Raw genomic sequence first — 25,815 nt, forward strand, 5'->3', positions numbered from 1 at the left:
TTCTGCTGGTAACAATATCCAATCACGATCAGCTTATACCATGAGGACTGAACTTGTTAAACACATGTATATTTCTTTGTTTAGGAAATAATCTGGAAGAAGTTGATTTTGGTTATTGGATTAGTGGTTCAATAATAGTAGAACCAGCATGACTATTTTTTATGCCTTTTCCTCATAGTCACTAGATAATGGGTTGCAGTCCTGGTCATTTTTACTAGAGTCATGGTGGGAAAAAATGGAAAGGACAGAATTAGTTCCAACTTTCCTTTTCAACAAAGAATAAAAATATTTCCATAATCCTCCTAAAAGACTTACATTTATGTGTTGTTACATGAAAATGCTTTACAAGGTAGCACTTAGTCACAAGGGAAGCTAGGAAAATAATTAGTTTTCTAGTTACTATATTGATGTTATTCATGTTAGTCAAATGATATGTTGGGAATGAGTGTTGAACCTATTCTAATTCTGAATACTATAAGGAAAATAATCATAAATTTTATAATTTAATGAACATTTTTACATTTATAAAAACTAGATACCTGTAACTTGAATCCCTACTCCCTCGCTGGAAAAATCTTTTAACTTCTCTGAGTTTCAATGTCTTCATGGGAAGACAGAAATACCCTGTACTAGGTAACACAACTTGTATTATAAAGATCAAATGAGGGCGTTCCTGTTGTGGCTCAGTGGTTAAGGAACCTGACTAGGATCCATGATGATGTGGATTCCATCCCTGGCCTCATTCAGTGGGTTAGGGATCCAGCGTTGTCTTGAGCTGTGGTGTAAGTCACAGACATGGCTTGCATCCGGCATTGCCATGGCTGTGGATGGCAGCTACAGCTCCTATTCAACCCCTAGCCTGGGAACTTCCATATGCTGCAGGTGTGGCCCTAAAAAGCAAAAAAATAAAAATAAAAATAAATGAGATATTGTGTGTGAAAAAGTTTTGTGAGACGCTGAGGCTATGTGAGGACTGTAAAATAGTGCATATATGCATAATATTATGTTGGGACTGTGACAGACTAGAAATAGGCTAAGACTATAAGTACATAAATACACTAAGTAAACCATAGTGTGAATCTTTTTTTTTTTTTTTTTTTTTTAGGGCCGAATGTGAGACATATGGAAGCTTCCAGGCTAAGGGTCAAATCAGAGCTGCGGCTGCCAGCCTACACCACAGCTACAGCAATGCAGGATCTGAGCAGCATCTGCAACATATACCACAGCTCATAGCAATGCCACATCCTTAACCCACCGAGCGAGACCAGGGATCCAACCCACGTCCTCATGGATGCTAATCAGGTTCATAATCCACTAAGCCACATGGAACTCCCAGGATTATTTTAATTCAACTGTCTTTTTGTTGGGTGATCTGAAGGTAAAAGAGTGAAACAAACGGCCCGCAGCACTCCAACCCAATGTAGTGAAATGAGCCACGACTGATACATTGCTTTTTACCAGTTTTTATTTCGTATTTTTGGAGGTTTTGGTTTTTTAGCTATTTCAGTCACCACATTCAACCCTTAGGAACAATATCAATATCAAAAGACTTTTAAACTATGTTTTACTATAATAAAATTGAAGTATCTCTAAATATTTATCCAGAAAATGCTCACTAAAGCCACTTAATAATCTTCAGACTTAAAGAGGGTTTGAGGGTTTAAACTGTCCTGTATTGCTTTACATGTTTCAGAAGAAAAATAATAAAGATATTTAACATGTATAAAGTACAAAGAAAAATATAAGGAATATAAAGAAGTAATTGTTAATGCAGCTGATGAAATTTTCCAAAGATGGCAGCAACAATTTCTCTCTTCCACATGCTGTTCTGTGATGTAACCTTGTCACTCCGACACTCAAGAGATAGAACCTATTTATTCACCCCATTGAATCCAGGCATGCCCTGTGACTGCTTGGATTAACACGATATGGCAGAAGTTGTATCATGAGACTTCTGAAGCTACGGCATTATAAGCATTGCTACACCTTTTTGGGTCTCCTGCAATGTTCACTCTTGGAATGATCCCTTTCACGACCCAGCGATCATGCTGAGAGAGGTTCAAACCACTTGGAGAGGCTAAACTCTAACTGATAGTCTCAGCTGAGCTTCTAGTCAACAGCCCCCTTCAGCTGCCAGCCATGGTGTATACCCTTTTGGACACCCAACTCAGGCAAGTATTCAGATGTCTCTGGGGCCCCATTTACACATGTGAGAAACCGTAGCAAGAATCACACATCTGACCTCAGTTAATATACGGAAAAATAAAAGCAGTGATTTGTTACAGAGTGAGAGATAACCAGAATAGTAAAAGATAAATTAACATAGAAAGTGCTGTTTCATAAGGGATCAATTTTTTAAATGTTTATCAAGTGCAAACTATATGTTGGATACTGTCCTAAACTATTTTATATATAATATGGCACTGGGTCTTTCTATAACCATTTCAGACAGATGCAATTATTATCTCCATTTTACAGGTGAAAAAAACTGAGACACGCAGAACTTAAAGTAAAAGGGGTTACCTAGCTAGCCACTCTTTAATTTGTATTAAATTAGGCCTCCTTTAAACACATTAATAACAAGAACAGGTAAGAGATTACCTTGGCTCTACAAAGAGCTAAGAATTAGCTTCTTGTTTCCAGTTTAGGTGATTTCTATGTCTGCCATAAAAAGAAAGAAGAAAGGGACAAAGAAGAGAAGGAAAGAGAGTAGAAAGGAAGTACATCATATGTGTGTTTTTTTATACCAAAATTGCTATGCTTTACATTAAGAGTAGTTCAGAGTGGTCCTTCAGTCTTTAATTCATTCATCAAATTTTAGTGAGGTTTAATTGGCACTGAGCACTATTTATACTCAGGAGATAGTAAAGGTGAAGGAGAAAAAAGCAGTCCCCATGCCCTCAAAGAGCTCACATTCCTATGAGTACTGGGTTTCAGTGTGTCCAAAAAGACTAGAGAACCACCTGGAGAAGATATTGAAGACAGAGCCAGAACTGTTCCAATAGGAAGCTGTTAAGCTCCTTTTTAGTCCCAAGACCTTAAGATTTTACTTTGCAGAGGACTCACATGCACATTTCATGGTTTGATAATCTAGGTCAGAAGGATACAGACCTGGTCAGCAGTTTAAAAAATACACACACACACGGCGTCTTTTAATTCCAGAGAGCTTTCTGTGAGTTGAATCAGAGACATTATTTTGTAGGGTGTTTCACCACCAGATTGTGCTTTCCTCCCTAGACTATGCTGACCTCAGAATCAAATGACATATTTCTTCTTAGTATCTGCACTGCCACATAAGTCCCTAATGACACCACAGCTAGAGAACAAGGAGACTCAAATAATATCTATTTTTGGAAGAAACTCTGGCTTTATCACTTTTTTGAAGGTGACATGGGAAAGTAGGGCAGGACTAATCACAGGTAAGATTGGATTTAAAAAAGGAAAAAAAAAAAAAACCTTTTCATAAAACAGGGAATGTTATAACAAAATGAATCATGAAATGTAGGTAAGGGTAAGAAATCATTACTAACAGAGCCAAATCTTCAATAAGAGCAGTGAGAGATCTTTCTACAATGAAACAAGATATTTTTAAGAAATAGCTTTGAACTGTTTTAGTCCTTTTTAAAGTAATTTCTAACCCTCCCCACCCACTCAATAAGTAAACTATTACATTTTAGCTCATCTGAAGTGCATGAAATGTGTTTTATAGGGTTTTGCCATTGTCTTCCATGATCTAAAGTTAATTTCATTTGAAGGGGCTTCCCTAATAATTCATAAAGTTTAAAAAAATGCCAACTTCCGTTCTCGCAAGACCCTTTGATTCAAGTTAGAGCGGCTTATAAAAAGCCAAGTTTCAGAAAGGAAATTGTACCATGAATGCTGCCGACACAGGGCTGAGCTCCCCAAGGAGCGGAGACAATCCTTGTCAATGCTCTGAGGTAAAATTTCTTTTACTTAATCTGTACAGTTTTTATCATTTTTGGTGAACCCAATTCTCATTCCATTCCACATCCTTTGAGGCATTTTTATTCAGAGGGCTCACACTGACTTCATTAAGAGGAACTGTGAAGTACAGCTCCACTTGGCCCTGAAAGCTTCTACTGCCTTAAGAAGAACAGGAGCACGCTTTAGGCAGTTAATGTAGCATCCGTAAGCACAATGCTTGACAGCCACTATAGACAGAGAAATATTTTTATCCCCCCTTGATTTTTCTCCTAAACTTTCTCTGACGAATCTTCTCCAGTTTACAAAAAGAGACTTTATTACTTTGTCACATTTTTAACACCTTTTCCACATGTAGGCAGTATTTCCATATCATATGTACCAGGATGGCCTTTTTTCCCTTTTTTTGTGGATTACCTCAGTGAGTTAGTCAGTTGGTGTTTTGTGGGTGAGGGGAACTAAAGAAACAGAAGAGAGATATCCAAACCCTTACCTTCCAAAAATAAAGACACAGACCACCCTGAGTCTCATCAGCTCAAAAGTAGCAGAATGCCTGGAAACGCTAGATCCTTTGCTCTGGAGAACTCCAACTACCTAAAGCAATTCCCAGCAAGCAGAGACCACAGTGAAGTTGATTCAAGCACACAGGGGTCCTGCATGTCAGGCTACAGTGGATAACACTCTACTCTGCTTGGACTGAGCATTGTCCGGGGGTTGGATCTTCCTGGGGGCATTGCACAGGAGCTCATTGCTAGGTCTGCGTTGGACTGCTGTCCTTCCTCAAAGAACATCTTAGGAGTAAAATCCCTCAGGAATGGTTTGAGGATGTTCCTCTGCCCATTTTGCAGTTAGTGAAGATCTAAACTGTTCACTGATATCCATAATATGGCAGGGATTTCTTTTTTAAAGAAAACTTAGTGTAGTGAAAAGAGAGTAGAATGTAAAGTAATTACTAGGTTATGCAAGCAGAATAATCACCATGCAGTCTATTAATACCTGGCATTTTGCTATACACTTTATCTTTGCAACAAACACAGGATCAGCCATTCGTAGGCCTGTGGTTCACAGATACAGATGTGCATATATACAGAAGAATCTTAGGGCGAATAAATACTTGCCCAATATTTTAGACATATGATATGGCTAGAAAACATTGAGATTTAAGTCAATCGGGCTTTTGAGCCCTTTCTCTCCTGGGATTCTGCCCCATCCTTAAACTTACTAAATGCTAGATTTTAGTTGAAGGTAACTCTACTTCTTTAAAAACTTACTTCATTCATAAAGGGAAGATAAAAATACATTTGCTTGTGGCATTAATATAAATATTAAATAGAATAACATATACATAAAATTTCCTAATCAGTCCTAGGACATAGTCCTTAATAAATATTAGTTCATTTCTCTTTGCCTCCGTTTACTGAATGGGTACAATGTTTTTTCTAGTACACTTCCATTAGAGACTCTTCCAATAATTCTAATATAAGACCAAAACTGTAAGTCATTTATAGAAAATGACTCTACATGTAAGACATATATTTAAGGATTCGTATTTGTTTTATCATTGTTTCAAAAGTCCATTTTTTTTTTTCATTCAGGTAGGCAATCTTTAGTTTGCAAGCATTCATTGGCTCCAGACTCCTTATAAATGGCCCTGGAGCTAAAAAGATGAAAACAGAGGCCCTCCATCTAAGACATTGCTAAGTCTGAGAAATAGACATTTAGAGTATAATGTGGAAACCACTGTATTACAAATGGGAATTCATGGAAGAGAAACCTAAATCAACACTAATGCTGAAAGGTTTGGGGAGGAGAAGATGCCTGAGCTGAGAGTAGAAGAGTGGAAAGGAGTCAGCCAGGCAACAGGGCACTGCTGGCGTATTTATATATTTCCTTAACATAGAACAAGTCAGATGCCTGCTGGTGACACATGGTGGCATCTGGCAGCTCTAAAGTGTTTTGATTGTCAGCGGAGCTCAGTACTCGTCCCTGAGGGAACGGACAGCATCCAAAAACCCATGTGGTCCTATGTTGACTTAGACTGATGTTCTTATTTAACAAAGTCTATAGGAAGAGTTCAGACAGTGGGAAGTATCTCAAGTTGAGTGGAAACTAGTGATCCTTGATTATCAGTCCATTGGAAAGAATGTAGTCATTTTCATTAATAGTCACATTAATATTAGAAAGAGATCCTAATCTTTACCTTGGCTGCTGGCAATGAGAAATAAAAGGCTCAAGGGTGAAGGATCAAGGGTAAGATTATTCTCCTTTAGGGAACCTTAAATACCAGAGGAAATTCAATGAAAAACCTAAAGACAAGGCTCACCTGCAGAAGGGCAGGGCAAAGTGGTGGTCCCACTAGACTGTGCCAGACTCACCCACTCCAGAAATCCACTGTTTAGGGTAGATACCTAATTCCTGACTCAGCTACCTGGCTGTCCAGGTCAGCTGTTATGCTGCCTTGAAAAGCAAGGAATACAGTATTTGATGTAAAAACAAACCAAGAAGTCCTGGGCTCTACAAATATCAGTTTGGCCAGATTCTCTGTGTGCTCTTGAGCTCCTTACTACTGTCGTCTTAGAACCGCAGTTTTCTCAGCTGAAAAGTCGGCTGCAGAGCCCAAATCACAAGGATGTTATGAGTAGCAAAAGAGGATAGAAAATAACGTTTCACACTGAAAATCACTGTATATTAATATAAAAATATTAATTAGGCTTGAGTACACTTGACATACAGGTATTACAGTTTGCATTATCTTAAGAAAAAGAGTCTATCTACAAAATATGTATTTAGAAAAATTTTGAGACAGAAGAAACTGACTATAGCTGTACAGAATATTTAAACAACATTCATGGTTTACTTGATTTCTGAATATGAATGTCTATTCTGAAGCAACAGAAGCAAATTAATCTCCACTGTAGTTCTTCATTCTAAAGTTAACAAGTTAACTCTTCTATTTTCTAACTTTAGTTATTTCCACTGACTCAGTTTTCAGTGGTTGTAGTGCTTTTTCTTTGCTAACTTAGCTTTTTTAATATAACTGGAATGTCTAAGATCAAATCAATATATTCATAACAATGTCTCCATGCTGTTTTATAATATCATAAATGACAAGATAAACTTAGAGGTTTTTTTAAATTGATTTCTTAGAGTTATATTTAGACCTTCAAGTTTTCCAATTATTGGTTTGATAGTTTTGAATGGAAACAGCAATGATGATGTTTAAAAGTTTTTCCAACTTTACATATTTCTTCAACACGAACCAGTCTTGAGCAAATCTAACCAATCAGATGCCTGCTTAAATGCAATTAATGGCTCTTTATTGCCTTCAGAAGCAAGTCTAAGCTCCTTAATTTGACAGTCAAGGTCCTTCTCATAATTGGGCCCTTGTATACCTTTCAGCTCACCCCTGCTACCAAACAACCAGCATTCTGAAACTTTAGCTATTAAAAACTCTTGGAGCCCTAGATGTGCCATACTCCATTTTTCCTCCCTGCTTTTTTTTTTTTTGGCTGTTTTTTCTCTAATGAATTCATCCTTTATGTCACTCATTTCATATATATATGAAAAATACCTTCCAAGTGTAAACCTCCAGTAATGCAGTCAATAGCATCTGTTCTCTCAATCTCTTTTCTTGCTCTTATCCAACTCCACCTGCCTTTGTTTAGTTTTGCTCTTAAATAGACCCTCTTCCTAAGACAGCAAGATAACCAGCCACTGCTTGTCCTGGTCCTACACAGGACAGAGAAGACAGCAAGATAACCAACCACTGCTGGTCCTGATCCTACATGCTTTATTGCTGTGCCTCCTGAGAGCTCCAGGACAAATTCCAAGGAAAACTTTGATCAGCACATTTTAGATCAGATGCACATTCCAGAACCAAGATAGTCATGGGAAATGAGAGTTTTCATTCTTGCTAGCCTGAATCAGACACAACCCCAAATCACAAAATAGTATGAAAAAAGAAAGGGTGGTTCTGGGCCTCCAAAAGAAGGTATATTGACATGACAAAAAATCATATATATATATACATATATATATATGTATATATATACACACACATGACAAAAAATCATATATATATGTATATATATACACACACGACAAAAATCATAGATATGTATATACACACACGCACACATATACACAGTGATATATATATCATATACATATATATAGTGAGATATATATAGTAAGCACTATCATGAATCTAACCCAAGGAATTAAGTACCTGTTATTTATCATTATAAATATCTCTTAGGCTCCAGTTGTTTATTAATTCTTTCCACTGCATCAGTTTATTGGACAAAGGAGCCAACATTTTAAATAATAATTTAATATCTAAAAATTAGAAATCTAATTATTATGGCAGCATTTAGTTAAAATTTTGAAGAACTTTAAAATAAAAGGAGTTCCCATTGTGGCTCAGCAGGTTAAGAACCTGACTAGTATCTAAGAGGATGTGGGTCTGACGCCTGGCCTTGCTCAGTGGGTTAAGGATCTGGCCTTGCTGCAAGCTGCAGGGGCACAGGGAACAGATGAGGCTTGGATCAGGCATTGCTGGGGCTGTGGCAGAGGTCTATGGGGGTTGTGGGGGCTACAGCAGCTCTGATTCGACCTCTAGTCTGGGAACATCCATATGCTACAGGTGCAGCCCTAAAAAAGAAAAAAAAAAAGCATTTTTTGTAAGTAGTAATTGCACAGTGTGAAAATGAGTGATTCTAGCATAAGCACTAATAAAATAAAAGTTACCACCCAGCAAGCACTGGTCATAAGTATTTCTGAAAGAGAAATACAATACTGGAGAAGGAAAGGCAGAAGGAAGAGAAGAGGGTAAGAAAGGAAGGGAGAAAGAGAAGAGAGGCAATAGGGCTATCACAGATTTTAAGGAAAAAAAAAGGAACTCTTTGAGGACTAGATTTTCTTTTCTCCTCACACCACATACCAAACCTAAAACCTCATGGTGCAATAGGCATGGATATTCTAAACATCTAAGGCCCTAAGATTGTCTGAATCTGTTCCTGAGGACTGGAAATAAGAAAAATAAATCCTTCCCCATGTACAAAGATTAATTAAAGATTTAATAAAGGTTTCTAAGGCAGCAGCTTTTCATTGACATGCAAATAGAAATCTTTCTTTTGCATGAACCACCCTGAAAGTACTAATTAGAACTTAAAATTCTTGTTTGTAAATCATATGAATCTTATGAAATATGCTTCTGCCTTAGAGAACTGTTTCCTAAGGGCTTCCATATGACCAGAGTGTGGAGCAGATGTTATCAAACAGACAAAGACAACCTTTTAAAGCTCAGAGCAGCTCATGATAGCGGAAGTAGTGAAGTCCTATTGGATTTCTATCAGCAAGCACCAGGAGAGGAAAAAAGCTTTCTCCTAAGTGGTCCACTAGGCTTTTAGTTAGGTGAGCATTTGTACTCCTAGGTTACAGTCAGTGAAAGTAAATGAGTTAAAATCCCTTATTCAGTTAGGAAGATGCAAAAGTGATCTACTTATAATTTAAAGGAAACAATTAGAAGCCAGGACTCAGATTCAACTGAAACTCAACCTTTATCGATCTGTATGTAAACTACATGCTGAATGTGGTCAGCCAAACAGTGTCTGTGAGGATCTCTTTAAATAGAGCTTGTTATGCTTTACTCTGGGAAGCCATGTGGCAAGGCTATAAATACGTAATCACATTTGGAGAGGCCTTGACTCTGAATATGCATAGTTAAGATATTTTTTGAAAACAAAACACTGAATCACTATGCCGCACACCTGAAAGTAACACAAAATTGTAAATCAACAATATTTAAACAAAACACACACACACACACACACACACACACACACACACACACACTCACCTCTAAAAGGTGCTCCCAAGCCTTGCCAAAGATGTCCTTAGCCCATGCTGTCTATTGTCCTGATTTGTAGGCACCATCTTGATATTTTTCATTTGCAGCTGTTATAATCTGGAGTACATCTTGGAATCTGTGACATAAGAGCATTTTTATTCATAAGGTAAATTATTCATTTTAAATCAAGTTGAAAGAATGTCAGAGCATAAATGATAAGAGAATATCCTCCAATTTCTGCTTACCTTCTCTTTGACCCTGATAAGTCCCCTACATCCTCTGATATCTTCTTTTTCTTTATTTTCACTCTATAACACTGAAATAGATCTGAACTTGAGCCCTGCCCTATGTTCTCTTCTGTTATATGATACAAAAGTCATGTGACATCCACTTTGCCACCAACCAGAGAGCTTTTCAATTTGATACATAGTTTGAATAATAAAGGCCAGAGTCATAACCAGGAAGTCACCTTAATAGTATCAATGCTGCCTTCTCCCTTGCCACTTTCCCAGTACAGCTGAGATTCAGCTCAGGTGACTACAATCCTTCCCTTCCTCATTCATCCCCTCTCCCCTTTAGGTGCTCAGTGCAGTTTTCCTGAGGTCCCTATCTTACTTTTACTTATTCTTAGAAGAGTAAACTGATTGGAAGGGATTTTCAACATCCAAAATCTGGTTTGTAAATAATATAGGAAATTAGGATTGATCTTCTCAGATCTTTAAAAATCCTATCACCTAACCTGCTGTTCAAAGTTTAGAAACCAAAGGAAAAAAATCTGAAAATATACTTAAGCCTAGCACAACCTCTATTTTCCTACTTGGTTCCCATTTCTATGCAACACTGTCCTTAACTCACCAGCCAAAGAACTGTGTATGTGCTCAGGGTTTAATGATATTATCAGCACACTGTGAAACAACGCACTTGTATCGTCAAAAACACACAGCTGCCAAGTTTGTAATTACTTTACTATGTAAGCAGAATTTGTTCTTCATCTCTCAAGGTTACAGGAAAAAATGGAAATACTAGGTTATCTTGTTAGGAAGTATGTGCCCCACCATGGCAAAGTAGAAAATGCTATTACTTTAATAATTGTCCATTTACCCTTTAAAGAGAGAATAAGTCTTTCTTTGGGTAAGGACCTTGATAAAGCACTTGGCATTGTAAGACCCAAGAATATGGGTATTGGCAGGAGAAGCCACAACAAAGCTGAAGGATGAACAAACCTGCTTGAGACAAGGAGAGGAGTTTTAATCTCTTTCTAGACAGAGGAGACCACAGAGGGAAATGCATACAGAAGGAAGACAAAGGGTAGGCTAGAAAGAAGCTGAGAGGTCTTTAGATGGGGCGAGTCATTGGGAATTTCCTGGAAATGGAGATACCAATATTTTTAAGTGCCAGAGATCAATTCGAGCTTATTTCCACTATAAATAGCCTTTATACTTTCTCACACCTCCCCAATTCTACAACTCTTGCAGATATTTTGTGTGAGGGGTGTATATTTAGGGGAAATTAGGCTTGAGTTTGTTTCATGTCTGCATAAATGCCACTGAAATGATTGTATGTGGGAAAAGAAGGAAACGAGAGGCAGAAGAGACCTGGAAACCATGGGTCCAGAAGCTTAAGGACTTCTTTGACCTCCATTAGGTATAAGCAGATGTCCAAGCAAGTCTCAAGGGGTCAGGAATCCCAGTTGACATCTAAGTTATCTCATTTCCTAATGGAGAATTTTCATCCATCTGTAATAGTTCCAGGAATACAAAATAGTAAAGTGTCTTGCCTGGTTGGAAAGGGCATCCTCTTGCTTCCACTGCCAATCTTAATGACAGCTGCATCAGAGGTTAAATAAGCAATGGCATGAAATAAACTCACAATGGCTTTATGAGCCTGTATGAATCAATCCCAACAAAATGTGCATAAGCAGTCAGGTCTTTTTTTAAGCAACTGAGAGTAGTATAAGAAAACAATCAATTATTAAATGGGTCATCTTTGTCACATTGTCTATGTCATACTCAGTCTAGATATACATTATAGAACATTTTATCAAGTACAGAATCAAAGAAGGTGGGGGGTTGATCAAAAAGGCAAAGAGTTTAGTTAATATTCTTTGAATTAATTTAAAAATTAATCACTGGAGGAAGTATGATCTCCAGCAGCCATGGCACAGTCAGTGCAGGCAGGGAAGAGCTATCCTTAAGTAACTGCATAAAAAAGAATAGAGCTTCAAAGCATTGATTCCCAGGTATAAAAGAAGGAGAAAAAATACCTACCCCATTGTCATACTTATCCTATTCTTTCTAGCACAGACGAGTCATAAGGCTTCTAAGACAAGGGCTATAAAATACTGAGAGCTCCCCAGGGGAAGGAGTAGGCTAGGAACAAGGTTTTATTAATTGCAGGGTTTATTAAGCATGAATCAATTCCCTGTGCCTCCTCATATAACTTAGGCCTACTATTCATTTATAGGAATTTTTAGGTCCAGAATAATTTTTACAAGCCTTTATCTTATGAGGCAGATGGAGGCTGGTAGAGAAGTAGTTCTTACTATATTTTCTTTATGAATGAGTATTTTATACTTCATAATATTTTTTTCTTATAGTGATTTTTTTTCTATTTTGTTTTCCTTAGTCCTTTTTTAATCCATAAGCTTCAAGAAAAGAAAAACAAAAGAAAAAAATCCAGGTTGCTTTTTCACTCATGAGAATTGTGTTCTGTTCATCTTTTTATCTCCAGTGTCTAGCATAATACATAGTATATAACTGATGTTCAATAAACATTTTCTGAGTGAATATCTAAATTATTTTCTGAGTTCATATGCTGTCTGTGTTCTGTTTTCCTCCCAGATCTAATTTCAATCCTTTTTTACTGAGCTCTATATCTTGGAGGTAAAGCTGACTAGTACAAAGTGCATCAACAGGGTCCCAGGCACTGAAGTTTACTTATGGCTGTGGTTGCTGGGAGGCACTACAGGTTGTGGGGGAGGAAGTTTGGGTATTGACTCTCCATGCTTCTTCCTTAACAGGTTACTACCAAAGACCACAGCTCCAGTCAGGTGACTCTCTCCACTTCTCTGTGTTCCAAGAATCACTCTGTCCCAGTGTCCTTTCAAGCCTTGGGATAACTATGACTTCAAACAAGTGTTAGCCCCAGAGAACTTCAGGAGTACCTTACTGGTATCCCTGACTCCTGCCCATGACTTTGGAAGTAGTCCCTTTATTAAACTCTCCTCAATTACCTAATTGACTGTGTCATCTGTTTCCTGCAGGGACCCTGACTAATACAGCCTTATGATTTATAAAATATTATCAAAGATCAAATGGTAATCAAACAAAAAATTCAACTTCTGAAAATATTTTAATGACAGCTGAGTCTGTTGATCATCTGCATACCTCAGGCTGTTGTTGTTTTTTTTTAATTGAAGGCAGAATTGGTTTTTATTTCTTTCCTAAGTAAATGTTTAACCAGTTTTATTGACTTAGTTATGATGTAGGAACTCTGTTCTGATGAAGGTGCTCAGAGGTGTTTCTGTAGCTAGTAGCTATCTTCCTTTCTATGTAAAATGTGCATTAAATTATACTGTGAAATTCTGGATTAAAGTAAAAAGAGTAAAAAAAAGTATATGAAATATATGAAATATATTGTTAAGAAAATGTATTCAGATGGTTATATTTTACAGCAAAATGTTATTAAATTTTCACTTATATTACACATAGCAAATTGAATTAAAATATGAGCTCAAAATTTCTTTCAACAAGTACATGTTATTATTGAATTTATATAATATTTTAAGTATTTATAATATAATAAAATATACATTAATTAAGAAAAAAATTATTTCCCAAATATCTAACGTCCTGAATTGTCTCTTAAGTAAATCATTATTTGAGTGGAATTTATTTCAATATATGGTAAAAAACTAAATTAAAATCTATCCAGCTTCAATATTAGAAAAAAAAATCAGTCATTTTTAACCTTTTCTAGGATATTTAAATGTTTAAAGGTATTTCAAAACAACAACAAAAAGGAATGATAGCATTTTTTTCATTCGTCTTCATACTAATTTTCCCAACTCAAATATGAAGAAAAGGTGTGAGGGAAAAATATAAGAAAGAAAAAACTAGCAGGGAAAATTGCCAAAGTATTATTTCCCTTCTTTCCTCCTTAGATATCAATATTGAGGTTCCTCCTTAGATATCAATATTGAGGTTCTTAGAGTTCCCACTGTGGCTCAGCAGTAACAAACCCGACCAGCACCTATGAGGATTTGGTTTTGATCCCTCGCCCCACTCAGTGGGTTAAGAATCCAGCATTGCCATGAGCTGCAGTGTAGGTTGCAGACATGGATCCCACGTGGCTGTGGCTGTAGTGAGGCCAGCTGCTGCAACTCCAATTTGCCCTCTACCCTGGGGACTTCCATAAGCCACAGGTGCGACCCTTAAAAAAAAAAAATGAGGTTCTCTATGCCAAATAGAAGCTTCTAAAATGATGTAAGATTATAGCTCGACTGGATTAAATTCAAAATTCCCTTTAGCATCATACTCAGTTTTTTCTTATGTGGCTGAAAGAACAGATTTATCTTCCCAGATTATGATTTTTCCTCCACTGGCCAGCGTGCTTTGGTAGAGTGAGAAGTGGAGGTGGTAAGCATGGTGGTACTCATGTCTTCATCAATTATAAAATGACTTTCCTACTCATTTTTGCCTACTAGTCCTTCTCTTCTTTCACTTTTCTTTGCATCCTGGTCTATGAACTTCTTGCTCCCATTAAATCACTTATTCCAGCCAGAAATATTTATTAGGGACGACTTGAGACCACTCTGGAAGCAATAACCAGAACATTGGTTTCTTAAGCTGGTGCATATTATCATTTAACTACCCACTTGCCTGACTCTGACATTTTTCGTACCAAGCATTTATCACCTCATAAATGTTCTTTCTCAAAGTTCTGTCTCTCCTTCTTGAAATGTCTTCTATACAGTTGCCCAAATGAGTTTCCTATGAGCCCAATTTTATAATTTCAGAAAACAAGGTCGTTCCCATTGTTCATTGCTTTCAGTCTTAACTCTTCTGTGTAAATTTTCCCAAAGACGCTTGATTTGACTTCTTTCTTCATGCACAACCAAATGTACTATTACTTCCTAGCCAATACTCCTGCTCTAGTCACACCAGACCCAAGAATACTATATAACTCTCCCTATCAACCAAAGCTATGCTTATGCCTTCCTGAGCTAGTCTACTGCCTTTGCTATTGGTTTGTATTTGCTTTCTTTTTATTTTTCTAATTTTTTAATTTTTTAATTGTTATTTCCTCAATACATTTTTTTCCTACTGTATAGCATGGTGACCCAGTTACACATACATGTACACCTTCTATTTTCTCACATTATCAGGCTCCATCATAAGTGACTAGACAAAGTTCCCAGTGCTACACAGTAGGATCTCATTGCTAATCCATTCCAAAAGACAATAGTTTGCATCTATTAACCCCAAGCTCCCCACTCCCTTCCCCTTCCCCTTGGCAACTACAAGTCTATTCTCCAAGTCCATGATTTTCTTTTCTGTGGTAAGGTTCATTTGTGTCATATATTAGATTCCAGACATAAGTGATATCATATGGTATTCATCTTTCTCTTTCTGGCTTACTTCTCTCAGGATGAGAGTTTCCAGTCCCATCCATGTTGCTGCAAATGGCATTATTTCATTATTTTTTATTTCTGAGTAGTCTGCTATTGTGTATATATATGACATCTTCCTAATCCAGCCGTCTGTTGATGGACATTTGGTTTGTTTCCATGTCTTGGCTATTGTGAATAGAGCTGCAATGAACATGTGGGCGCAAGTGTCTATTTTAAGGAAAGTTTCGTCCAGATATATGCCCAAGAGTGGGATTGCTAGGTCATATGGTAGTTCTATGTATGGTTTTCTAAGGTACCTCCATACTGTTTTTTATTTTTAAAGAATCTTTCAGGCAGTGGAGGTTGGGAAAACTTTGGAAAGATGAGAAAGCAAGTGAATGAGGCATTATCAGGCACTGGGTTCTTAGTCATTGGCTTTTGATTTCAACAGCAGTGGCACAGAGTCCCAAAGAGGCACAAAAAGCCAGAGATCCTTTGAGCTCAGGAAGATAATTTGAAAGCCTCCAAATGTGTTGCTTATTTTTAGTTTCATTGAATATTAGCCAGAGAAGGTTGTCCATGTCCTACCAATTCTTTGATATATCTTAAGACTTCCTTGTGGGATGAGATGGGGTCAAATTCCATAACTCTTCTACATACATCTAAAAACTATGATTTTGCTCACTCAGTTTATTGGATGAAGCTATACACACACACACACATATAAATGTGATAAGGATACGTGTTGTTCAAATTCTCCATATCTTCTCAATATCTTTGCCTGTTTAATTTATTTAGTTTCTATTAGAATTTCCAATGAGTGCAGTTTTTTTAATTTCTACTTTTATATATGTCAGTTTTCTGTTTAAGTATTTTGAGGTTGTATTTGAATTCGATTAGCCTCCAGCTTTATTATCCTATTTGTCAGTGAATCCTATCTCATCAAATGAAAAGCTTGGTGTAGCACTATGACTGGAGGACTCTGTCATAAACCCCAGCTATGCTGGATTAGAAACATATTTGAGAACTATTAGTATGGCTGATAGTCAGCAAATAATTGGAGGTGAATTTGTATTATTTGATGATAGGGTGACATCTAATTCATTTGTGTCCATAACGCCCAGCTCATGCCCTGGAACTCAGGGTTGTCCATAGATGTTTCTAGGAACAGTAGAGTTTTTTTCTCAGAATATGATTATAGTAAAGCAAAGTCAGGGCAATAGTTATAAAGCCACTTCCCAATCCACTGTCAAAATTCTAACTCCCAATTAAACATCTAAAAAGATATATTTCTTTTTCTTTTCTTTCATTTTTCTGCTTGTTTTTTCTTTCATTCTTTTTTTTTTTTTTTTTTTTTTTGCTTTTTAGGGACCCACCTGTGGCATATAGAAATCCCCAAGCTAGGGGTTGAATCAGAGCTGCAGCTGCCTGCCTACACCACATCCACACCAATGCTGGATCCTTAACTCACTAAGTGAGGCCAGGGATAGAACCCATATCCTCATGGATACTAGTTGGATTCATAACTCACTGAGCTGTGGCAGGTGACGAGAACCCCATCTTTCTTTTTTTTTTTTTAAACCTCCCTCCCCAGCCCACCAAGAGGTCATCATCATTTTTATATTCAGTTCTTTATTTCACCCCCCTTTTTTTTCCCCTTGACTGTACCTGCAGTATATAAAAGTTCTCAGGCCAGGTGTCAAACCCCCACCTCAGCAGTGACCTGAGCCCTGAGCCACTGCAAAGACAATGCTGGATCCTAAATTTACTGTGCTACAGCAGGAACTCCCAGGAATGTTTCTTTTGTAGATTTTAAAAAACATGTGAGTTACAAATCAAACAATTAAGAAGACTATTATTGAATTGTGGGAAAATTAGAAAAAGAAGGAAAAAAAACCATGAAATGAGAGAAATAATACTATTTATTACTTCCTCTGTCACAGCATAATTAGGGTACTTTAAGTTGTTTATCTCAACAAAAACCTTCACAAACTTTTGGTAAATATAAACATCTCCATTTTACAGAGAAAAACAAAAACAAAAACAAAAGCAGAGTGCCTAAATAATCTGCTCAATTTTAAATAACTAGCAACTAAGATGAAGACCAAAAATATGTCAATGTCCCACAGCCAAAGACCACCAGGAATACATGGCAAGTTGAGGCAAGTTTTGTTTAATACTTACTGCACTGGGGATCATGGAGTGTCTCAGCAAGAGACAGAAAACAAAAACCTATCATTGGCTTTTTGGTTTTGACTGGATGATGTAGATCAATAGAATCTAAGGAAGCACAAGATTGCATGCTATCAGAAAGCAGGGGAACTTCTATGATTGCATGTTTTAATAAGCCTAATTGACAAGGAGGGGAGACAAGAATGAAGATAAAATTATAATTTATAAAGAAGTAGCAGTCATGTATTTTAGATGAGTAAGGGAGTGTTTGATATTTTGTGGGTGGCAGAGTGACCTTGTTTTTGTCTGTGCTTAGAATTATGAAGTGGCCTTGCTTTATCTCCTTTTATCATGATCTCAGAGTAACCTTGTCGGAGGTTGGTAATCTGTAAGATTGTTTATGTCTATTCGAAGAATAACATGACCTAGCTGTGAGTGCCAGGCAGGCTTCTGAATGTCAGGAGCTGCTCCTTTTATCTTTACCCATTAGAACGCAAAAGATCATGTTCCTTCTAACCTCACCATTTAGCAAAAGTGGAAAGAAACCTAAAGAATGATTTTTGCATGTCTGTTTTCTACCAATCTAGCAACTACTTAATAGCTAGAAGTTGAGTTAATATCAGAGAATAAAATCTTCTGCTCCTATTTCCCCAAAGGGAAAAACATGCTCTGAATCAAACTTAGGAGTTCTATAAGGGATATAGAAGTCTGAGCCAAAAGGAGATATTTATAAATTACTCCTTCGCTGAAAGACACTGCCATTTACTATAGAACAAAGAACCTTGTAAAACAATGTAGGAGTAACATTTGACAAAGCTGTCTACTTAGGTGCTGAACTTTTCTGCCTTCTCTCCTTTTAAAATTCTAGAACACATGCTAAAAGAATAAAAGTTGACTTGAATGACTATGAAATTAAATAGTTCAAAGGATGAGGGTGAAAAGCAATGATCTTTTTCTCAGTTGATGGAAAACAGCCTTCGTGCTTCATTAGTGCACAGACAGCTGTCACTTATCCCTGATGGAAGCCAGGGGACACAATCCTTGAAACACACATCTAGTTAAATACAGAGTGATAAATCTTGAGGGTACATTTTAGTGAAAAACAAGTTACTGCACAAATTATCACATGAAATATCTCCCAAGTTATTTGGCAAAATTTGATGAAATCTTAAGGAATGTATTACTTTCTAAAACAGTCAATAAATTAAGAGTATTTATAGACAAGACTGTTAGCTGTTGGGGAAAATGAATGTGATAGTATTTATAGAATGATTCTATGTTCTCTCAAATCCTGGTTCTGCTACCTACTAGTTGTGCGAAGTGATCAAATAACCTTTCTGTGACCCAGTTTCCTTTTAGGTAATACAAATACCTGCTTAGCCACTTCCACAGGGCTTACTGGGGATCAAGTAAAAAAAAAATGTTTATGGAAGTACTTTGTAAACTGCAAAGCACCATACATGTATAAATTATCACTATCTAATGTACAACACACAAAAAATGTACAGAAAGTAATCTGTATTAATTCACTCACAAATAATCATTTCATACTTTCACTTTATTTCCTTAGTACGATCGCATACCTTTAACTCAATACATTCAATATTGAATTGTCCTGAGTATGTTGTTTACATGCCAAGTATATGAAACTTCATGTTACTGTGAAAATTTAAACACATTACCATTTATTTCTAGAATAAGCATAATAAAAGTGGGCATCTTATATTTAAAAATTAATAAGACATGAAATGTATTTTGTTTGAATTTTGTACATTTTAGATAATTGAATTAGGTTTCTAAGGGCCTAGTTTATATCTTCAGAGAGAGGTTAAAATGATAAAATCATGGTACAGTTAACTTCCTAAGTAAATATTACTTTTACAAAAATTTTCCTGGACCCTGAAAATCAGCAACAAGTCAATTCCACCACTGTATTGAAATGCTAGGAAAGAAATATAACTGAATAATAAAAACGACTTTTCACATTTTATTATTTCTCATTAAAATTATAAGGCTAGTGCAATCACTTTAATTTTAAGCTCTTCTGAAGAAAGAAGATGCATATAAGTGAAGGAAAAATAATTAGATTCTGAGATGCATGCCAGTAAATATACACACACTTGGGACTAGCAAGAAGTTTTGTCCATGGTGCACCTCTAGTACTACTTTAGTACAAATTATAAAGTATAGATGAACTCTGTTATGGTAAAAAAAAAAATTAACAATGATATATTGGGACCAGTTGGACACTGACCTTCATCTGTTCTTTTGACCAGTCAGTTCCTTTTATTAAGTCAGAGCCAAGTTCAGACTGGAACAAGCAGTTAGAAAAACATTTTCTTACAGAACAATGTCTACAAACTTATTTGTGACATGTTCTCCATGTCTACTCAATATATTTGATATTAGATCCCTGGCTTTAAATTTGTAGCTACTGGTCCTACTGATTATGTTCTTTGCCATCAAAGTGTTAAGTCTCTTACTAACAAGACTCCCCATGAGTTATTTTCTGATCAAAATCCTTTAAGGCAATGTCTCCATGTCTGAAGTTAATGCTTTAATTCTGGATATAATTCCCCACTCTCTTGAGTTATTTAAATAATTGAAGTCAAGATTACTTAATTAATCTGGGTATTGTATTAGCTATCATTATATTACTCTACTATTTGAGCAGAGAAAATATAGCTATTGAGTCAACCTACAGGTGTAACCTTGTTCTTTTCTCTCTGATTTATGTAACAGCTGCGCCCTTTAGTCCAACTCCACACAGTTCAAAGGCAACTCTTCTACAGAGTCTGCTCTTGCTGGAGGCCATTACCTAATTGGCTACCCTCTCGTCCAGATCCATCAGTTCTCAGACAGCTTCTTCACAGGTGAAGCAAAGTGGAGGCATGTCACTATTAACAGAGAGACTCGGGCAAATATTATTGAGGTTGTGATCAAAAGACAAAGAAATATGCACACTGTTTTCTCTGATGTTATCTTCTGACAGACTAGAGAAGACAGGGAACAGTACAACTGCTTTCAAATGATGTCTAATGTTGGATTTTTACTGCTGCCGTTTCTGCTATTGGTGATAATAGCAGTGGCTGCAGTGATGCCATTGAGCATCTTACCTTAAGTCACATACTAGCAAATGTTGATTTCTTTAACAAAGATTAGTTGGATACTTTCTACAGGCCAGAATTTGTGCTGGGACTACATTCTACAATATAACATAAGGACTACCACTGGACTTCTCAAAGCACAACTACCCCAAAACAGTAACTATTTGATAGTGCAAAACAAAGTTCACTGTCCATTGTGAAACTCAGCTATGGATAGAGAGAAGACTAATGAGTTAAGGTAATATCTGGAGTCCAGTAAAGGATACTGCCCCATATATCCTTATCCTAAATCATATCCTTATCCTAGTTATGTGAATTTACATATGTGTGAAATTAGTTATCACTAATTTAACTTGATAATTGTGATCTCATATGGCATTTATAAATAGCAAAAATAAAGTTACGAATGATGCAATTTTCTGACTATTAGACAGTCAGTAATTATTGGGCGCTAAAGTAATTATAGAATTCGAAAATAAGAGAGGATTAAGATGGCGGAATAGAAGGACTGGAGCTCAACTTCTCTCCTAAAAACAACAAAATTCACAACTAAAGACTGAGCAATCTCTACCCAAATGGACCAGAAACCTTAAAAAAGATACCCTACTCCAGAAGAAAAAGAGGAGGCCACATCAAGAGGTAGGAGGGGCAATTTCACGATATAAACAACCCCATACCTCCCGGGTGGGAAGCTCCCTAGACTGGAAACTAACTGGTTCACAGAGACTCACCTACAGGAGTGAGAGTTCTGAGCCCCACATCGAGCCCTCATGTGTGGGGATCTGGCACTGGGAGAAAGAGCCCCTGGAGCATCTGGCATTGAAGGCCAGTGGGGACTGTGCGCAGGAGCTCCACGGGACTGGGGGAGGCAGAGACCACATTCTTGAAAGGTGCACATGGACTTTTGCATGCACTGGATCCCAGGGAAAAGCAAGATCTCCATAGGAATCTGGGTCAAACCTGATGGCAGTTCTTGTAGGACATCCTGGGAAAACAGGGGTGAATGTGGCTTGTTGTGAGGGAGGGACATTAAAAGCAAAGCTCTTGGGAATATTGAGCAGCATGCATTTCTCTGGAGGTGGCCATTTTGGGAAAATCTGGCCCTACCTGTCAGTTAGCACTGAGAAGTCCCAAGGCAAACAACAACCCAGGTGGGATCACAGCCCCGCCCCTCAGTAAACAGGCTACCTAAAGACTCCTCAGGCACACAACCGCCTCTAATCACATCCAGAGACTAAGCCACACCCACCAGAGGGATTAGAATCAGCTCCACCCAACAGTGGGCAGGCATCAGCCCCTCCCATCAGGAAGCCTACAGCAAGCCCCCATACTGACTTCAGCCACAAAGGGGGCAGACACCAGAACTAAGGGAGGCTACAACTCTATTATCTGTAAAAAGGTCACCACACCAAAAACCTATAAACATGAAAAGACAGAGAACTATAACTCAGATGAGGGAGAAAGAAAAAAACCCAGAAAATCTGCTAAGTGATCAGGAGATTCTCAGCATCCAGGAAAAAGACTTTAGACTGTTGATGCTGAAGATGATGCAAGGCATTGGAAATAAACTGGAGGCAAAGATGGATAACTTAGAGAAAACACTGACCAAAGAGATACAAGATATCAAACTGAAACAAGAAAAGATGCAAAATACAATAACGGAAATAAAAACTTCACTAGAAGCAGCTAACAGCAGAATACAGGAGGCAGAAGAACGAATAAGCGAGGTGGAGGACAGATTAGTGGAAATGACGGATGCAGAACAGAAAAGAGAAAAAAGACTGAAAACAAATGAAGAGAGTCTCAGAGAATTCTGGGACAATGTTAAATGCACCAACATCTGTATTATAGGGGTGCCAGGAGGAGAAGAGAGAGAGAAGGGTACAGAAAAAATATTCCAAGAGATAATAGCCAAAAACGTCTCTAACATGGGAAAGGAATCACTCACTCAAATCCGGGAAGCACAATGAGTACCATATAAAATAAACCCAAGGAGGAATACACTGAGACACATATTAATCAAACTGACCAAAATTAAAGACAAAGAGAAAATCTTGAATTCACCTAGGGAAAAGAAACAGGTAATATACAAGGGAAGCCCAATAAGGTTATTGCCAGATTTTTCAGCAGAAACTCTGCAGGCCAGAAAGGAGTGGCATGATATACTTAACGTGATGAAAGGAAAAAACCTCCAACCAAGATTACTTGACCCAGTGAGGCTCTCATTCAGATTTGAAGGAAGAATCAAAACCTTCACAGATAAGCAAAAGTTGAGAGAATGCAGCAACACTAAACCAGCCTTAAAACAAATACTAAAGGAACTTCTCTAGGCAGAAAAGAAAAGAGAGCAACAGGAAACAAAAATACCACAAATGACAAGGCTCACCAGTAAAGGTTTATATACAGTAGAGTTACAATAGAGGAGGGGGGGTTTATATCTATAATATTTGTTTTCATTGTTTTTACTTTAAAAATTCCAAGTCAGGGAGTTCTCTTGTGACACAGTGGATTAAGGTTCCAGTGTTGTCATGGCAACAGCTTGGGTCACTGCTGTGGCAGGGGTTCGATCCCTGGCCTGAGAAATTCCACATGCTATGGGCATAGCCAAAAAGTAAACAAATAAATAAAAATTCCAAGTCAGTACTAGGATGATTAATTTATTATACACAGGATTCCTAAAATTTAAAGTAAATGACACTAAATAAAATGTGTTGCCCTGTATTAGATCTGTAAAGCTCAGTAACAGGTGAATCTTACCAGTTATAAAACTAATCAAGTATGTCTTTTCATGTGTACACATATAATGATTCAAAGTATATTTTAATTATCAAATACTAAATGTCACACATTATGTTTAAGTATCAGTATGCCATCTTAGTAAAATATATGACTCTGCCTTCATAGACATTTTTTCAACAATGAGAAAAACACATAATGGTAAGAGTCAACAAAAAATAATGCTATTATTTAAAACAACTGCTAGAAAATAAATGAGCAGGCTTTCATGATAAAAAGGATGTACTGGGTTTGAACTGGGAGTTATACATCCTAAGATATGATAGGAAGAACAGTCTTAAGGCAAGCTATTTAGTCAGGCTGTAATGGATGAAAAGAAGAAAACTTTGAAAATGGACGGATAGATTGTGTATGTATGCAAAGGTTCTAAATGGGGGATTGTGCAAAGGTCCTGCAGGAAGTATTGCTTTTGCAAAAACATGGAAGCCATGTAGAAGTTGGTGTGTCTGTAGAACAGAATGAAGCCAAAACAACTGAAAGGGGAAAACAGAAGGAAGTGAGGGTGTTGAAATTGTCAAGGGCCCATCAGTTTCACTAATTATAGGACTAAGTGCAATTAATTTAGAGTGCTTTTCTATAAAGGAAAGTATCATTATCAGATATATGCTATAAAAATATTGCTCTGATTGTAGAAGAGCATAAAAGGAAGAATGCAAGTCAGAGGCTATGACAATCATCTAAGCCAGAAGAGATGAGAGCTGGGATGATATCTTTCAAGATATGTAGTAGAAGTAAAATCAATAGGACTAACACTTGGATTGAACGTGGGGTATGAGGAAGGGAAAGAAACAAGAATTGAACAAATGAGAGACTAGTGGTGAGATAAGAAATATTTAGAAGGGATTCAGTTTGGGAGAAACCAAGAGTTAGCTTACATAGTATCTGTGAGTTAAGTAGTTACACCATAAACTTTAAACTTATACAGTACTGTATGTTAGTTATAGGTCAACAAAACTGAAAGAAGAGAAAGAGTTAGCTTTTGGCGATATTAAGCTTGACATGCCTATAAGACACATGTGAAGATGTCAGTGAGATGTGCCTAAACTTAAAAGAGGAATTTGAGCCAGAGACATATAATTGAAATTTTTTTGTAACATAGATATTACTGATATATTTGGGGAACTATATGACATTTTCTATGTGTAGAGCTTAGATAGAAAATAGAATGTCTTATAATCAAGAAAGAGAAGTGTTTCAAGGTAAAGAAGTGGTCAACCAAGTTAAATATTTGGGATGATTAACTTCAAGTGAAAGGTGATGTTCTGGTAAAGTAACACCTGCCAACTTTCATTCAGGTGCTCTAGTGCAGGCACTGAGAAGAGAAAATTACTGAGTTCACCCATGGTTGGTACTATATAGAAACATTTAGAAAGAGGTAAGGTTTTTAAGATATGTTTCAACAGAATGATAAAATAATGGAACATGGACTCAAGAATGGAAGCAAAAACATGAATAGTAAAAAGATAGCAGAAAATGAGTGATTATAACAATATATTTGAATCATAAACTCTACCAAAGGAGAAGGAAGAATGAGCTATGACTATAGAATAATGAGAAACTTGTGGGATCACTGGCTTTGAGATCAATATGTCACTGAGAAATTGTTGTAGCAAGATTATTAAGCAAGGATTATGGCAAGAGAAGATTGCGATCACTGAGTGTGATTTTTGCATCTCAGATTTTGGAGGTCAGAATTGAGGATTAAAAAATTGGTGGCTAAAATGAAATTAATAAGAGAAAGAAATCATGAATTTGGAGGGCCAAGATTTATACTAGTGATATACAGAGATTTAGAGGCCAACAAAATGATGACAACTGTTGAAGATATGAAACTAACACCTCCATTAAAGACGGATGCTGGAAACATGGGACCACCTAGTCTCTTGCGAGATGAGGATGTAAAGAGAAACTCCTGAAATAAGATTAAAGTTGTAGGAGACTGCTGATTATAGAAAGAGAGACTCAACCAAATATTATAAATAATTTAACTATTTACAATTACCAGTTATAAACATAGTTAATGAAAGATAAATTGAGAGATTTATTTTTAAAAATATTAGCACTTAGAGGATAAAGATGGTGGAGTAGGAAGATGCTTAACTCACCTCTCCCCAAAAACACAACAAAAATGCATCCACATTTTTGGAAAATGGAAAAATTTTGACTGAAAACTAACTGGAGATTGGTAGAGATACTTCAGTGTAACCTAAGCTGTAAGAAAAATCCACAAAGTATTGGGTGGGAATGGAAGAGGACAAAGAAGATTGGAATCTCTTCCCCTGAGAGATGACTGAGAAGAGGAGGAGGGCTACATGGGCAGAGATCCTCCCTGGGGA

At 36.9% G+C, this 25,815-nt stretch overlaps 1 long non-coding RNA gene across 1 annotated transcript in view; it reads right to left on the bottom strand.

Moving 5' to 3' along the window:
* Positions 1,215 to 25,815, bottom strand: part of LOC106506459 — a 352,618-nt gene continuing 328,017 nt past the window's right edge. The window contains exon 3 of the long non-coding RNA XR_002339789.1: positions 1,215 to 9,929. This is a non-coding gene — a long non-coding RNA (uncharacterized LOC106506459). The remainder of the gene's footprint in view (positions 9,930 to 25,815) is intronic.

This window comes from Sus scrofa, chromosome 16, assembly GCF_000003025.6.
Source record: "Sus scrofa isolate TJ Tabasco breed Duroc chromosome 16, Sscrofa11.1, whole genome shotgun sequence".
NCBI lineage: Eukaryota > Metazoa > Chordata > Mammalia > Artiodactyla > Suidae > Sus > Sus scrofa.